We start from the raw sequence: 16090 nt of genomic DNA on the forward strand, positions 1-16090 counted from the left end.
GACTAGGGCATTATGCCCGCAATTGTACGAACCGAACTAGGATATCATGTTGGTACTATAATCAGTTTGATCATGAGGCTGAAGATTTCCATTCGTTGATAGTGAAGATGCGTGAAAATGGGGTACTCCAGCCCCCTCCAACCTAGACTTTACAAATGATGAGGTATGAACCGCGCGAAGAAGACCCAAATGTAAACATGATGCTCAGGAGTGGTATGGCCATGGGAGATGATAAAGGGAAGCAGCCAGAAGACAATGCGCGAGTTCGCAAGGCTCCTACAAAGGAACCCGAGTTTGACTTAGGACGTGCAAAGGAGACATTCATGGAAGCTAAGAAGAGCTTCACAGAGGCCTCCACTTCAGGTAGTAAGGATCAACTAGAACCAGGGATGGATCCTTCAATGCTCACTACTTTTCTAGAGACATGCATGAAACTGCCGCACGACAATAAGGCAGTCAAAGGGCCACATGAATTTATCACTAGGTGCACGAGGTCAGGAGAACCGCGTGTGGTTCGAAAACTTGGAAAGCATGCATTACGCACTGGAAGGGAAATGAGGTTGACTGCGCAGATTGGTGAGTATGAAATGGATCAAGTAATCCTAGATCTGGGTTTGGATGCGAAGGTATTACCAAAGAAAACATGAGAACACATGGGCAGACCCGCGTTACAATGGTCCCCTATTCAATTACGAATGATGAACCAACATAAGATTTTTCCCTTGGGAAGATGCAAGGGGTGACAATTGATATTGAAGGCATGAGCATGCAGGCAGATTTTGAAGTGATAGAGATTGTCGATGACAGAAATCCCTATCCCGCAATATTAGGAATAGACTGGGCTACCAATATGAATGGAGTCATAAATATGAAGAAGTGCAAAATGACCTTTGAGAAAAAGTCACTATGCGTAGTAGTACCGCTAGACCCAGCCAAAGGAGTGTGATACACTGAACCAGTGCGTGATGATCTCAACTGTATATACAAGATAACTAGACAAGGACAATATTGGGTGAATCTGACTATAGATGGAAGGATTTCATGGGAGTGTGAAATCTCCTGCACTTTGGACTCACATGAAGAAATAGAGCGATGGTAGAATTAGCTGCACGAAGTAACAACACTGAAGTGCAACATGATGATCAGGTCATTGCGTTGCGTAACAACAAAGGCAAGGGAGCTACCGAGATATGATGGATTGTCAGCGATGGATGAATTTCTATGAAAATTCGAAAGTGCAGTACCAAATAACAGCGGTTCAATGTGTTGAAATGGGCACTGCACGCAACACCCACACAATGGTGGGGTATGCATCAAGGAACTTTTGGAGACTAGCGTGGATGCAAAAGGATGATGCTTCTACGTTTTGGAAAACCACAGCTTCGAACGAAAGCCAATCAGCTGGGGTGGAACAACTTGCGTGCCCACCTTTCCCAATGGGTACAGACATATGTCGTACAGTCTGCACAAGTGCACACCAACCCTAGCCTAGAGAATCGGAACAAACCACAACCATAGGAAAGGCAACACATGTTACCAATTCTCCACGACGAGGCTTTCCTTAGGGTGCGTAGAGTACTAGACAAGGATTGATTGGGACTTACGCGTGCCAGCAGTTCGATGGGCCTATAGGACCATGTGCAAAAACCTAAGCACAAAGATGATTCCAAAGATGCGGAACTTAGTTGCAAACATAATTTTGGAAGAAAGGAATCCACACGTAATAGCTCCCACAGTTGGGACAGTGCGTGAATACCAGGACAAAGGAATCACACGGTTACATGAGGATGAACATATAAGAATTCAGGAAGCCATTCAGTGAGGGAACCTTAGACTTCATGAACTCGAAGAAGATCGGGTATGTTTGAGGAAGAAAAGCATGTTGATGGACACTGAGATAAAAAAACTGGAAAACGAGATTGCACAAGAATGTCTTGTTGATAAACGAAGGATGAAAAGGCAAGATACAGACAACCATACCACTGCATTAGAAGATTGTCTTTGAGAATTTATGACTCTACTACCATGGTTTCGACCACACCTTACCAACTGTAGTAACCAGGGGAGCGCATCGCATAAGGTAGAACATTCGGTGCTGACTATCTTGAGGGTAATTGAGGAGTGTCCACGGACTATACTGAAAGGTGAATTGAAGTCTCACACAGATGGTGAAACCACCTGACTAGCCGTAGGGGGCATAGTCTCAACGCTCCAGATAGTTGAAAGAGAGCGCGGGACTTTAAATGAGTCTGTTTCGAAACTGTGCGGTGAAGGAGGTGCGCGTAGAATCATCATGGTACAAGGTTCGCGCTGCCGCATGGGTAAATTGGGAAGTAACCATTGGCATCACTGTTCATGACGAGATGTCCAATTTAAGGCAAAAGGGAGCGGGCGACGGGTAATTAAGACATGAATTAAGAGCTAGATTTGGGACAATCTGCAGCCAAGAATGTATTAATGACTAAGAAGTGGGGGGAACGGTCAAATTCAAATTCAAAAGATGCTATAAAACTCCCAAGGCTAGCCATGAGACAACACTTGTTCATTTGAGATTTGAGCTATTACGAAGAGCACAGAGTGTTGAGCGCCAAGCGATATTTGAGCCCCCAAGTTCACGAATAACCACAGACAGTTCATACAATATGACAACTACTAGGATAGGTGTCGGTTTTGTAGAGAGTGCCACCAAGGAAGCCACGTAGAGCCTTATGGTGCAGGTGAGAGATGCACCAAAAATTCTGAAATCACCTCGGATGCTGAGGCCCAAAAAGGATAAATAGGCAGTAGGACCAATCCGCATGTCCCCGCGAAATTCGTGGTTTGGTAAACTTTCCATGGAAGAAAAGGGCAAGGCTATCAACATTGAGACAGATGATGAGGAGGAGGACCTCTAGGCTCTAATAGATGAGATAGAGGTGGATAAAGAAATGGAAAAAACATCTAGCCGGTGTGAACTGTAGCAAAAATGCCTGAGTATGTTCCTCCATAGAAAGGGAAATCTAAGGTACCCAAGGATTTGGATGCCGCTAAGAGCGCACTCCAAACCCCACTCCTACCAGATGGAATTTTGTTTGAGGGCTCACCCCTAGGCCGCATGCCCATAATGAAATTTGAAGACTGGGAACCTCACGGATAGTGAAAATTTCCTACATTTATAGACTGAGAACCTCATGAACCAGAGCAAGGAGGGGTCAGTTACAATGATAGAGCTGCAAAAATGGCTACACAGGGTGGAGAAGGTCGGGCTACTCCACCTACTATGGATTCAACACTTTCATCGTGCACTTATCACGATCTTTGTCATTAGGCAGCTGCTTTGCCTATTGTACAATGGGTACTTATGGCTGGAGGAGTCTATTCCCATCATGGCGGAGCTTATCCATAGGATTTCCTGGCTTCCCTATAAGGGAAAGGACCCCACGGAGATAGCTGACAAAAGTGGAGATTTGGTGCTCGCAGAGGCCATGAAGAAAAAGCACAAATTGGAAAAGAAGAAGAGAGGCTATGCAATCAGTAGCATTAAATACAAAGGGGTGTGCATAGCCACCCAATTGTTGGCCAAGAAGGTGATGAGGAAATGTCGTGGAGATGAGATACCAACGCCAGTGGTTGCGTTGGCAAAACAATGCGTGGAGGGGGTCCAATTCAATTGGGCCGAGTTCCTCTACAAAGAATTCCTAACCAACTGCAAGGAAGCTCAAGAGCAGGGCAAGACCTTCCACTACGTGTGGTAGATCTTGTATATTTTATTGGTGATAGGGGAACTTTATGAGGACAGTTAGTTCCCTCATTTTGAACAGGACTTTCCAGAGGCTACAAAATACGCGTCATTCTGGGCTACAAAGCATGCCACGCGTATCCGTGAAACTAAGATCTTCTGGGTGCTCATGGAGGCGAGCGTCCGGATGTGGATTAACGGGAGACTGCGCCTATGCCCCACAATATAGAACAGTTTGCGGATCTTTGCAAACTTCAAGGTAGATATGCACAATGTGTATATCAAGGCATTTAAGGATCCAGCACAGAACTAGACCAAGCTTCCTTTCATCACAATTGACGACGCCATCTTCTCCGTGCTCGAATCATGGCCTCCCAAGTGGCGCACCCCGGATTTGGTAGAAAGGGATAAAACAGTAGCATAGAAGTAGAAGGATGCAACCAAGCTGCATGTCACGAATTTGGCTCAGCAGAGGTGCAACGAACAAGTGGGCGCGGAGGTAAGGGCCACCCACGAAGTAGCAAAGGAAGCCGCAGAACAGGCAAAAGCTGTTGAAAGAGCAGCAGTAGAACAAGCAATAGGGGCCACCGCAACGCAGGAGGAAGGGGGCTAGAACGTGTATACAGGATCGGGACCAAATACAACAGAAGGCGTGAACCCAAGCACAACATCCACCCAACTGAAACGGTCGTATGTCGCGGAGCGGTCAGGTCCACGAGAGAAGGCCAAGGCTTCCAAACTAGACATCGAGCCAATTACATTGATAGAGGGTGACCTCTATGACATCGACGACACAGTTCGCGAGGTCACCCGGGAAGTGTTCCAGGAAGCTATGACAGAGCAAAATAATGTGTTGGGGGCCCTAAAGGCATAACTGCAGGAACTTCAGGTGCAAGCCCCACAAGAAGGAACAGTAGTCGCCTACAGTGCCACAGGTACATCGGTAGCGGAGTAGCTGCGCGCGCAAAAATGGACAACACCATAGTGTTGCCGGAAGGAGCACTAACAACGGAAATCGGGGAGGACAGAGACGCATTGGGCAGAATCGAGGGACTTTGCCTAAACTTGGTTGCCCTTCTGTGGGATAAATTATATCAGCTACAGGACGGAGTGACAGCAGAACTCCGTGCTAGGGAAGGACACACAGTATAGATGCTCAGCGAATAGAGAATCAACATTGAGTAGCTTAGTCTACAACATGATGAAGTGCTTGCGCAGAATCAACAACTGGAGCAAATGGTAGAGGAAGCATGTCATCGCGTTCCCAAGCTAGAAATCGCGATAGACCTACCAATTGGAGTGCGAATCCTTAAATTAGTCAGTGGATTGCGCGAGACAAACGAGGAAGCAACGAGGGTACAACTGGAACTCAACCTTTAGATTGCCGAGATGCGATTAAATGTGCAGCCCTCTACGCCCTTGGAAGTTAGGGAACAACGTGCTGGCACTATTCCTGTTGGAAATAATACTAAGAGGGGGGTGAATCAATATTATCAAATTCTTTTCAATATATCTTCCTTATTTATACTTTGAATAATTCTTCAAATATGATCATTACTTTGTATGTCAGAATCATAAAATAATGAGCAGGAACAAGAAAAGCAAATAGTCACACAAAAGAACACCAGATATAAGGTGGAAACCCAATGTGGGTGAAAACCACCTGCTGCAATATGTCTCTATCTTCTTTTAATAAGAAACTCCTTTTACAATGATTTTGTACTGATGCAGTCCTTTACCAATACGCAGGCTACAACCTGCAGAGAGCTACAACTCTCTCTTTCGTTTTCCAGTCTCTCCTGGAAGGGAGCTACAACCCCCTACTTCTTTTCTTTCAAGGACCACTTTTCATAAATTTTCAAACTGGATCCAAGAACATCAAAAACCCATCAACTACACTTGCATCATCAATCTATGATTTCACCAAAGCCAACCCGCATACAGATCTACGAATATTTCCTTATAACTTTGCAGTTGTTACATCAGACATACCCAGATCATAACATGTGTAAAATGAAACATGCATCAATAATTCAGACCCAGATTATTAGATTTATAGATCAAGCGTATGCCACATATCACAGATCAAAATCATATAGAGATACCACTATTCCAGCCTTAAGATTTTGACCCATCAATAGAACTTATCCTTCTCCTTACGCTCAGGTTCCTTCTTCATTCAGATCCAGATCTGCACCAAAACCCAATCACAATATTCCAGATCTAGCACTTTATCAGATATTCGATAATTCAGAAGATGCTTTGCCAAATGATCTCCTTCCTCTTTTATAGTCTTAGGCCTTTCACAATACCACGGGCCAAAACCATAGGATCAAAAACTGCTGGACTAATACCATGAATCAACCATGAAAGTGCGTGAGATCAACACTTTTGGATGCAATACCACGGGCCAAAACCATAGGATCAAAAACTGTCGTACTAATACCATGAACCAACCATGAAAGTGTGTGAGATCAACACTTTTGACGAGGTACCATGGTCCAAAACCATAGGTTCAAATACCAAGGACTAACTACCATGGACCAAAGGTAAGTTCTCCAACATATACGCTCTTTTCCTTGCATGAAAGTGCGTACCATGGTCCAAAACCATAGGTTCAAATACCAAGGACTAACTACCATGGACCAAAGGTAAGTTCTCCAATGTATATGCGCTTTTCCTCATAGGTTCAAATACCAAGGACTAACTACCATGGACCAAAGGTAAGTTCTCCAACATATACACGCTTTTCCTTGCATGAAAGTGCGTGAACTTTTTCTCTACATGAAATAAACTTTTCTTTGCATAAAAGTGCGTGAACTTTTCTCTACATGAAATAAACTTTTCTCTGCATAAAAGTGCATGAACTTTTCTCTACATGAAATAAACTTTTCTCTGCATATAAGTGCGTGAACTTTTCTCTACACTATAATTTATTATCTGAGATGAGTGGGTTGCCATCAAGTACAACATATGTATCATAATGCCAACAATTCCAAAAGGGCTGGAGGAAATAAGCTAGGCAATACAAAACTGCACTGCTATGTCGGAAGAATCCTTCGCGGTCCTCACTTCATTACAGGAGGACCCCAACATACAATGCCTGGAAACAGAGGCGCGAGAGCTTCAAGTGCAGTATGACATTGTGCGTGGAATGACACAGACAGTTGTCCTAACCCAATGGCTTGTGAAGCTACAACAGCAAAGGCATTGAAGGAATAGGTGGATGTCACGCGACAGAAAGAGTACTCCTTAAAGCGCATGTCCAACCTTGGATTGATGAGGCTTTGCTCATCACAGCAGACATCAAAGGAAAGTTCGCATAGATGAAGGTGATGCATGCCTTAAGACAAGAATTTTCCCTTGACAGCGAGACTTCGGCTAAAAGAGTGGAGCAGATCTAACAGACTGCAGAACAGTGCGCTGTAGACCTCCGTGCATCGTAGGATCAGTTGGAACAGCTCCGTGCCAATATTGCCGCACTAGTAGAGTGACTCAGGATGAGTCACGATGATTGTGTTGGGGGCCTGTTGGGCATGGGATCCCCCCACAGCAGGTTTTTGGGGCTCAAAGCCCAAGTTTTGGTCAAAAGGTTTTGAAATACTCCGCGAATTGCGGGCGCGGAGCGCGAAGTATAGGATGAGTCATAGGGCTATCCGCCCTAAAGTAATGTAATGTAATGTAAAGTCATGTCGGCCTACCCATGGTCCATGGACCATGGGATTGTATAAATAGAGCAAGGCTCTAAAGTTGTAAAGATAGTAGAGTATAGAGAGAGTAGCAAAGGAATGGTTCAAGCTTAGAGTAGAATTCTAAGTGTCTTGGGTTGTAGTGGTAGGAAGAGGCTCTACAGCTGAGTGCGCAGAGGCCTAGTAGAGTTTGCAGTTGAGTGTGCAGACCCCTGCAGCTGAGTGCGCAGGGTGGAGTTGAGTCTATAATCGGGACAGAAAGCTAATAAAGAGAAGTTTATCCTAATTATGTGCATCTAGTCTTGAATCGTTCTTCTATTGTTATGCATTACTTTTTCTATGTTTATTTACTGCACACAGTTGAGCAAATGCTTGTATGGTTCAGAATAATTATATATGAAAATAATCTAAGTAATCAGCTAATAGTGCATAAGTAGGAAAGACTTGGGTAAATAACAAGGATCGCGCTGTGAATAGGACTGCGCAAAGACAACATCGCAGGCAGTGAGGTGCCCACTGGTGTGCGTAGCACAGTGAGCACAAAGGTTGGACCGCATACCAATCATAACATATCATACATCCCCAAGGTACTAAACCTAGTTCTAGCACCCTCCCATACTACTTTGGGTGAGACCTCAGTCCGCGCTTCGCGACTATTGCTGAAAGGGCCAATAGTACCAAGATTTGCTTGGCTAAATCACCTCTGAACTTGGGTCAGGCCCCACTAAGCCAACATAAACATAACACCTTCGCACTCCGCAACCACAAAATGCAAATTATTTACAATAATATTACAAAAATTGACTTAAAAATGGGCTTTCAGCCCCAAAACTACCCTTGGGGGATCCCACTCCTAACAATGGCCTACATATTGTGTTGTTGTGTACCAGGAGTATCCAGTTTGAAAATTTATGAAAAATGGTTCCTGGAGGAAGAATGAAGGTGGTAGCCTTCTATAGGTCGGCGCCTACGTATTGGTAAACATATTAGCTAGTACAAGAGCTAGGTATTTGTAGGTACCTTCCAGTAGAAGCTGGAGAATGAGAGAAGGTTGTAGCCTTCTGCAGGTAGATTCCTGCATACTGGTATGAGTCTGTGCCAGTACAAGATTGTAAACAACTTTTTTATATTAAAAAGAAGACAGAGACAATAGTAGCAGATGGTTTTCTCTCGCATTGGGTTTCCACCTTAAACCTTGGTGTTCATGTGTGTTTCTTATGTGTGATGGTTTATTTATTACAGTAGATGGTTAATGTGTTAAAATTGGAAACCAGGGCAAAACTTCATGTGGGTCATCTTATTCATGGCTAATAATATTTTTATTAGATTCCTCTCGTCGAGAGGTGTAGGATTGATATAAATATCATCCAATTCCGATAAGTATTCATGGAGATATGAATTTATTTTGATTATGGAATTATTATCAAGCCGACCTACAACTCATGTAGGCTCAGAAGCCCAACAGTCGCATCTATTCACCCACCAACGTTGTGTATAAATATAAGAGGACTTTTCCTCATTTATACTCACTCATCTCATCACATCTCTCTCTCTCTACTGCGCATATATGAGTCTCTTCTCTACTGCGCTGAAATGGGTCTCTCTCTCTCACACATGTGAAGCCGGAAGCTGTTGAATTTGAAGCTGCAATTGCAGAAGTAAATATTGACTTGCGTGGCCTAGAAGATCTCCTCTTTGGAACTGCACTGTAGGTTCATCTTAATCTCCTTTGAAAGTCGCAACTTTTGGTGGTGGAATGAATTCAATCCGACGAACGGTTTGCAAGATATCGACTGCCCTAGTTTGAAGCCGGAAACTGCTGAAACTGAAGCTGCAACTGCAGAAGTAAAGATTGACTTGCGTGGCCTAGAAGATCTCCTCATCTGAACTGCACTGTAGGTTCCTCTGAATCTCCTTTGAAAGCCGCAACTTTTTGTGGTGGAATGAAGTCAATCCGACGAACGGTTTGCAAGATATCGACTGCCCTAGTTTGAAGCCAGAAAGTGCTGAAACTGAAGCTGCAACTGCAGAAGTAAAGATTGACTTGCGTGGCCTAGAAGATCTCCTCATCTGAACTGTGCTGTAGGTTCATCTGAACCTCCTCTGGAAGCTGAAACTTTTGGTGGTGGAATGAAGTCAATCCGACGGTCGGTTTGTGAGATATTGTCTGCCCTAGTTTGATAATGAAGCCGCTAATGCTGATGCTGCTGATCTAGGGTTTGCTACTGCTGATATGAATCAGATTTATTGTACTATTTCTCTCTGCTGAATTATTGAAGATAAAAGAAGATTTGATCAAAGGGTTTCCCCACACATTGTGGGGTTTGTCCCTGGCTAGCCGCCACATCTTGTGTCTCTTGTCTTGGCTTGTTTTCTGTCGATCGTTTAATGTTCTATCTGCACTTTACTTTATGTACATGTGATTGCTAATCGGTGGAATATAATAAGAAAAAGAAGTAAACTGTTATAAGCATACAACATACCATAACTTAACATGGTATCGGAGCTGAGGTGAAGACAAAGCCCGAGCAAGAGCACGAGCAATCATTGAAGAGAAGATTGGCAAGGCTATCCTAAAAGAACTATGGGGTCCTCAACACTCTTTCCTGCCGAAGACAAGCTCCGTGAGAAAGCTGACTATCACGGATGGAAGATGTCTATCGATCTAACCCTTGAAGATCAAGGAGTGCTGGACCATGTAAGAGGCAATATTGTTGAGCCTTCACCAAATGCATCTGCTGCTGCCTGGAACAAATGGAAACATGGAGAAGTCAAAACAAAGAAGATCATTCGGGACTCTATCGACAAGCGCTTGGTGGCCTACATCTCTGATCTAGACACCTCCAAGGAAATCTACAACAGACTGGTGAGTTTATTTAAAGTTAATGATGCAAATCAAGTTTTGTTTCTTAGAAATAAGTTGAGGGAAATCAAGAAGGGTAAAGATGAAAGTATGCAAGCATACTTCTTAAGAATCACCAAGATCAAGAACGATCTCCTATCTATTGGGGAAACTATTACTGACAGAGAAATGGCACTTGCAACTCTTGGAGGATTTCCATTTGAATGGTATGTGTTCAGGACTACTCTTTTGAACTATAATGTAATTCCTGGGTTCGAGGAATTAATGGCTAGATGCATTCAAGAAGAAACAAGGGAAGAAGAGCAAGAAATGCCCATGCCTAAAGGTCCTCCTGCTGCTTTTTCTTCTCATGCTAAGAGAAGAAATAATTCTGGGTCTAAATCAAAAGAAAAGGATGGATCTAAGGGTGGAAGAAAAGGACGATGTTTCATCTGCGATGAAGCAGGTCACTATGCAAGGAAGTGCCCTGATAGAAAGTATTCACACTGGGATGATGATCAAAATCCCTCTGATGGCAATCAAAGGAATGACAAATTCAATAGCAAAGGTAAGAGGAGAGCTGGGAATCAAGGAAGAGGACAAGCATTCAAGAAGGCTAGAAATTCTAGGATGTATTAAATGCACCTGACCTCAAAAGGAACCTAGTGTCCATTCTGGCAATGGAAGACAAAGGCTACAAGGTAACCTTCAGCAATGGCAAGGTATGTATATGGAAAAATAATGTTAAAGATGCCTTTAATCTTGGGTTTAGTGTTGATTCATTATATCAGGTCGATGGAAGTCCGCTAGGTGTCATGTCTTGTGACACAACTCTTCAGTCCGAACTTTGGCATCAGAGGTTTGCCCACCTTCATTACAAAGCTCTACTTGGTGTAAAACAAATGGTGACAGGGATGCCCGAATTCCAAGTAGAGAAAGAAGGTGTATGTCTGGGATGTGTCAAAGGAAAGCTCAAAAGGGAACCGTTCCCCTCAAGCCAAAGCAAGACCTCCGATGTATTACAGTTGGTTCACTCAGGCATATCTGAGGTTGGCATTAAGAGGGAGACTACTACACCACATACTCCTGAGCAGAATGGTGTGGCAGAAAGGAAGAACCGCACAATTATGGAAGCTGTCCGGGCCATGCTACATGATCAAAGTCTTCCTAAGTTTCTATGGGCTGAAGCTGCAAACACTGCCGTATATGTACAAAATCGATGCCCTCATCAAGCGTTGGGTTCCAAGACTCCTGAAGAAAAATTCACCGGTAAGAAACCTGATGTTTCTCATTTTAAAATTTTTGGAAGCCCTGTATACTTTCATGTGTTGAAAGAGAAAAGAAATAAATTGGGAGCATCTGGAAAGAAGGGAATTTTCGTGGGCTATGGTGAAAATACTAAAGGCTATAGAATCTATGTAGCCGGTCAAAGGGAAGTCATAATTAGTCATGATGTCACCTTTGACGAAGATATGGCTCTCAGCAAGGTGATCAATCTTCCGACTTTGAGGAGCTCTCAAGAAGCCGACACCAGGGAACCGAAAGAAAAGGATGATGAATCAATGCCTGATGTAGAAGAACCCATGGATCTGATTGATCCTCCTCCATATGAGCCTTCCTCTTCTAGGAAGAGGCCTTCATGGCTTAAGGGGTTACTTGATGATGCTGAAGGACATGCTGCACCCCGAGGAACCTTTCGTGAAAGTAAGAAACTTAACAGGTATCAGGGATACCTGACCATCATGAGCACGATCATACAAAATGAGCCTTCGTCATTCTCAGATGTCGTCAAGCATCAAGTATGGAAGGATGCTATGACCGAAGAATATGAGTCTATCATAAAGAATGATGTTTGGGAAGTAGTTCCCAGACCCCAGGACAAGACTGTTGTTACTTCAAAATGGCTTTACAAGATAAAGCATGCAGCAGATGGAAGCACGGAAAAGTATAAGGCTCGTTTTGTTGCTCGAGGTTTCTCCAAAAAGGAAGGTATAGATTATGATGAGATATTTGCACCTGTTGCCAGATATACGACCATCCGCTTGATCATAGCCCTTGCCGCTTCACAAGGATGGAACCTACATCAGTTGGATGTCAAGACTGCGTTCTTGCATGGCTCGATCAAAGAAGAGGTCTACGTGGAGCAACCCGAAGGATTTGAGATTTATGATCGAAAATCTCATGTATGCAGGTTGAAGAAAGCTCTCTATGGGCTGAAGCAAGCACCCCGAGCATGGTATGAGAGGATCGATAGCTACTTGATGAAGCTGGGATTCACTAGGAGTGAAGCTGATCCTAACCTTTACTTTAAGGTTGAAGATGACAAGCCTCTCATACTGGTGTTGTATGTGGATGACCTCTTTCTAACAGGTGCAGACCCTCTCATTCACAAATGTAAGAGGGAGCTGGCCTCTGAATTTGAAATGAAAGACCTAGGACTGATGCACTACTTCCTAGGACTTGAAGTGTGGCAAAAGCCAGGGAAATTTTCCTATCTCAAGGAAAATATGTGGTAAATATATTGGAAAGATTCGGTATGATGGACTGCAAGCCTGTGACTACCTCGAGGATCTTAACTTTTAGAAGTTATATGGTAGTGATGTCGGACCAGACTTGGGAAATGCCTCTGAGTTTCAAAAACTCATTCACATTGATGTTCTTGGTGAACCTCCGTCCGAACATATGTTTTGCAGTTAGCATTGTGAGCTCATATTTGGTTGAGCCTCACTGGATTGATGCTAGGAATCTTCTGAGATGTCTTCAGGACACAATCTCTCATGGATTAAGATACACTGCTGGAGATGTGAGACTACTTGGATATACTGATGTTGATTGGGCAGGCAGTGTGGTGGACCATAAGAGCACTTTCGGGTACTGTTTCACCTTGGGATCTGCTTCGATATCCTGGATGAGCAGGAAGCAGAAGTCGGTAGCTTTGAGCACCGCCGAAGCAGGATATATTGTTGCTAGCATAACCTCGTGTGAGGCAGTCTGGTTGCGGAAGCTCTTCAGTGAGCTATTTGGATTTACATTGGATACCACTGTGATTCTCTGTAACAACCAGAGGTGGGATTCGATTATTGAGGAATCCCGTATTCGTCAATTTCTCCAGCAGATAGACATCATTTGGGATATGGTAAGTCGATGAGCAAGGAAGCTCCATCACATTAAGATGATGTACAGGTTGATACACCTTGTCAAAGCCCCGAGGAAAGATCTAATCTGTGATTTTCCCAAACGACTTGGAGTCGGTAAGAAACCCTTGTACAAGGGTCCTGCATGTTGCATACATTGAGCTCTGGAAGCTCTGAGGGCTTGCGGTTCCTACTGGAGCAACATATGACCACAGGGTGACTCACCCTCCCCTGGTGGTGCACACTGGAACAAGATGATTCGCTCTCTTGTGGGACAAGATGATTCGCTCTCTTGTGGAACATGATGATTCGCTCTCCTGTGTAGCAGGATGATTAGTTCTCTTGTGAGCCCTGGATTGATGTGTTCTCCATGGCAGCCTGGATTGATGTGTTCTCCACGGAGATTGTAGCAGGATTGATGTGTTCTCTTGTGAGGCCTGGATTGATGTGTTCTCCATGGCAATTGTAGCAGGATTGATGTGTTCTCCTGTGAGGCCTGGATTGATGTGTTCTCCATGGCAATTGTAGCAGGATTGATGTGTTCTCCTGTGAGGACAGGATTGATTAGTTCTCCTGTCGAGGCATCCTACCCATGCAGTCTGGGACTCATGGGAAGTACCTCTCATCTGATCAATGAACAGGCAAATGAAGTTAGGGACCATAGTAGTACCGATGGACGCATCATTGTAACTACCGTACTCCCTACGCTAGGATGACCTCCATTGATTTGGGATCAATGATACTGGCCTGGGACCAGTGGTAGGAGTTGTACCATACTATGACGCTGACTTCGGGTCAGTTGAGACTGGTCTGGGATCAGTGGTACATACTCTGATACTGACTTTGAGTCAGTGGAGGATGATATTGGTCTGTGACCATTGGAGTTGTACTCACTATGACGCTGACTTTGGGTTGGTTGAGACTGGTCTGGGACCAATGGTACATACTCTGAGACTGACTTTGAGTCAGTATGATACATCCTCGATCATTTCTTCTTCTTCATAATTCGAACAAAAGCAGAGCAGAACAAAACAATGCAAGAGCAGAGCAGAACAGAGCAAAACAGTACAGATCAGTGCAGGCAGAACAAGACAAAGCAGAACAGGCAGAATAGAGCAGAGCAGGGCAAGGGTTAGGCTGTACAGGGCAGTGCATTTGATGGATGAATAGTAACGACCGATAGATAGATTGCAAATGAAGTTCTCCATGGTTGAGAGGGAGTGTTAAAATTGGCAACCAGGGCAAAACTTCATGTGGGTCATCTTATTCATGGCTGATAATATTTTTATTAGATTCCTCTTATCGAGAGGTGTAGGATTGATATAAATATCATCCAATTCCGATAAGTATTCATGGAGATATGAATTTATTTTGATTATGGAATTATTATCAAGCCGACCTACAACTCATGTAGGCTCAGAAGCCCAACAGTCGCATCTATTCACCCACCAATGTTGTGTATAAATATAAGAGGACTTTTCCTCATTTAGACTCACTCATCTCATCACATCTCTCTCTCTCTCTACTGCGCAGATATGAGTCTCTTCTCTACTGCGCTGAAATGGGTCTCTCTCTCTCACACATGTGAAGCCAGAAGCTGTTGAATTTGAAGCTGCAACTGCAGAAGTAAAGATTGACTTGCATGGCCTAGAAGATATCCTCTTTGGAACTGCAATGTAGGTTCATATGAATCTCCTTTGAAAGCCGCAACTTTTGGTGGTGGAATGAAGTCAATCCGACGAACGGTTTGCAAGATATCGACTGCCCTAGTTTGAAGCCGGAAATTGCTGAAACTGAAGCTGCAACTGCAGAAGTAAAGATTGACTTGCGTGGCCTAGAAGATATCCTCATCTAAATTGAGCTGTAGGTTCATCTGAATCTCCTTTGAAAGCCGCAACTTTTGGTGGTGGAATGAAGTCAATCCGACGAACGGTTTGCAAGATATCGACTGCCCTAGTTTGAAGCCAGAAACTGCTGAAACTGAAGCTGCAACTGCAGAAGTAAAGATTGACTTACGTGGCATAGAATATCTCCTCATCTGAACTGTACTGTAGGTTCATCTGAACCTCCTCTGGAAGCCGAAACTTTTGGTGGTGGAATGAAGTCAATCCGACAGTCGGTTTGTGAGATATCATCTGCCCTAGTTTGATAATGAAGCCGCTAATGCTGATGCTGCTGATCTAGGGTTTGCTACTGCTGATATGAATCAATTTATTGTACTATTTCTCTCTGCTGAATTATTGAAGATAAAAGAAGATTTGATCAAAGGGTTTCCCCACACATTGTGGGGTTTGTCCCTGGCTAGCCACCACATCTTGTGTCTCTTGTCTTGGCTTGTTTTCTGTCGATCGTTTAATGTTCTATATGCACTTACTTTATGTATATGTGATTGCTAATCGGTGGAATATAATAAGAAAAAGAAGTAAACTGTTATAAGCATAGAACATACCATAACTTAACATAATGTTTATATAATGGTTAATAAATCACTAATGTACTAACTGAAGAAAAACAAATGATGGATTAATTGAATTGTAAGTTCAATGGCTATATGCTCATTCTCTTAAGAATAGTCATGTGCACATGCAGGTTCGATTTAGTAAAGTCGCGTATAGAAATATGAATATGAAATGGAAAAAAATTATTATTGACTTGTAAATGATGATTCACCCCCCTCTCTCAATTTTTTTCCCAACAATTGGTATCA

This window comes from Pinus tabuliformis, chromosome 9, assembly GCF_031772625.1.
Source record: "Pinus tabuliformis cultivar Carrire ecotype Pingquan chromosome 9, CPIR1, whole genome shotgun sequence".
NCBI classification, from domain to species: Eukaryota; Viridiplantae; Streptophyta; class Pinopsida; order Pinales; family Pinaceae; genus Pinus; species Pinus tabuliformis.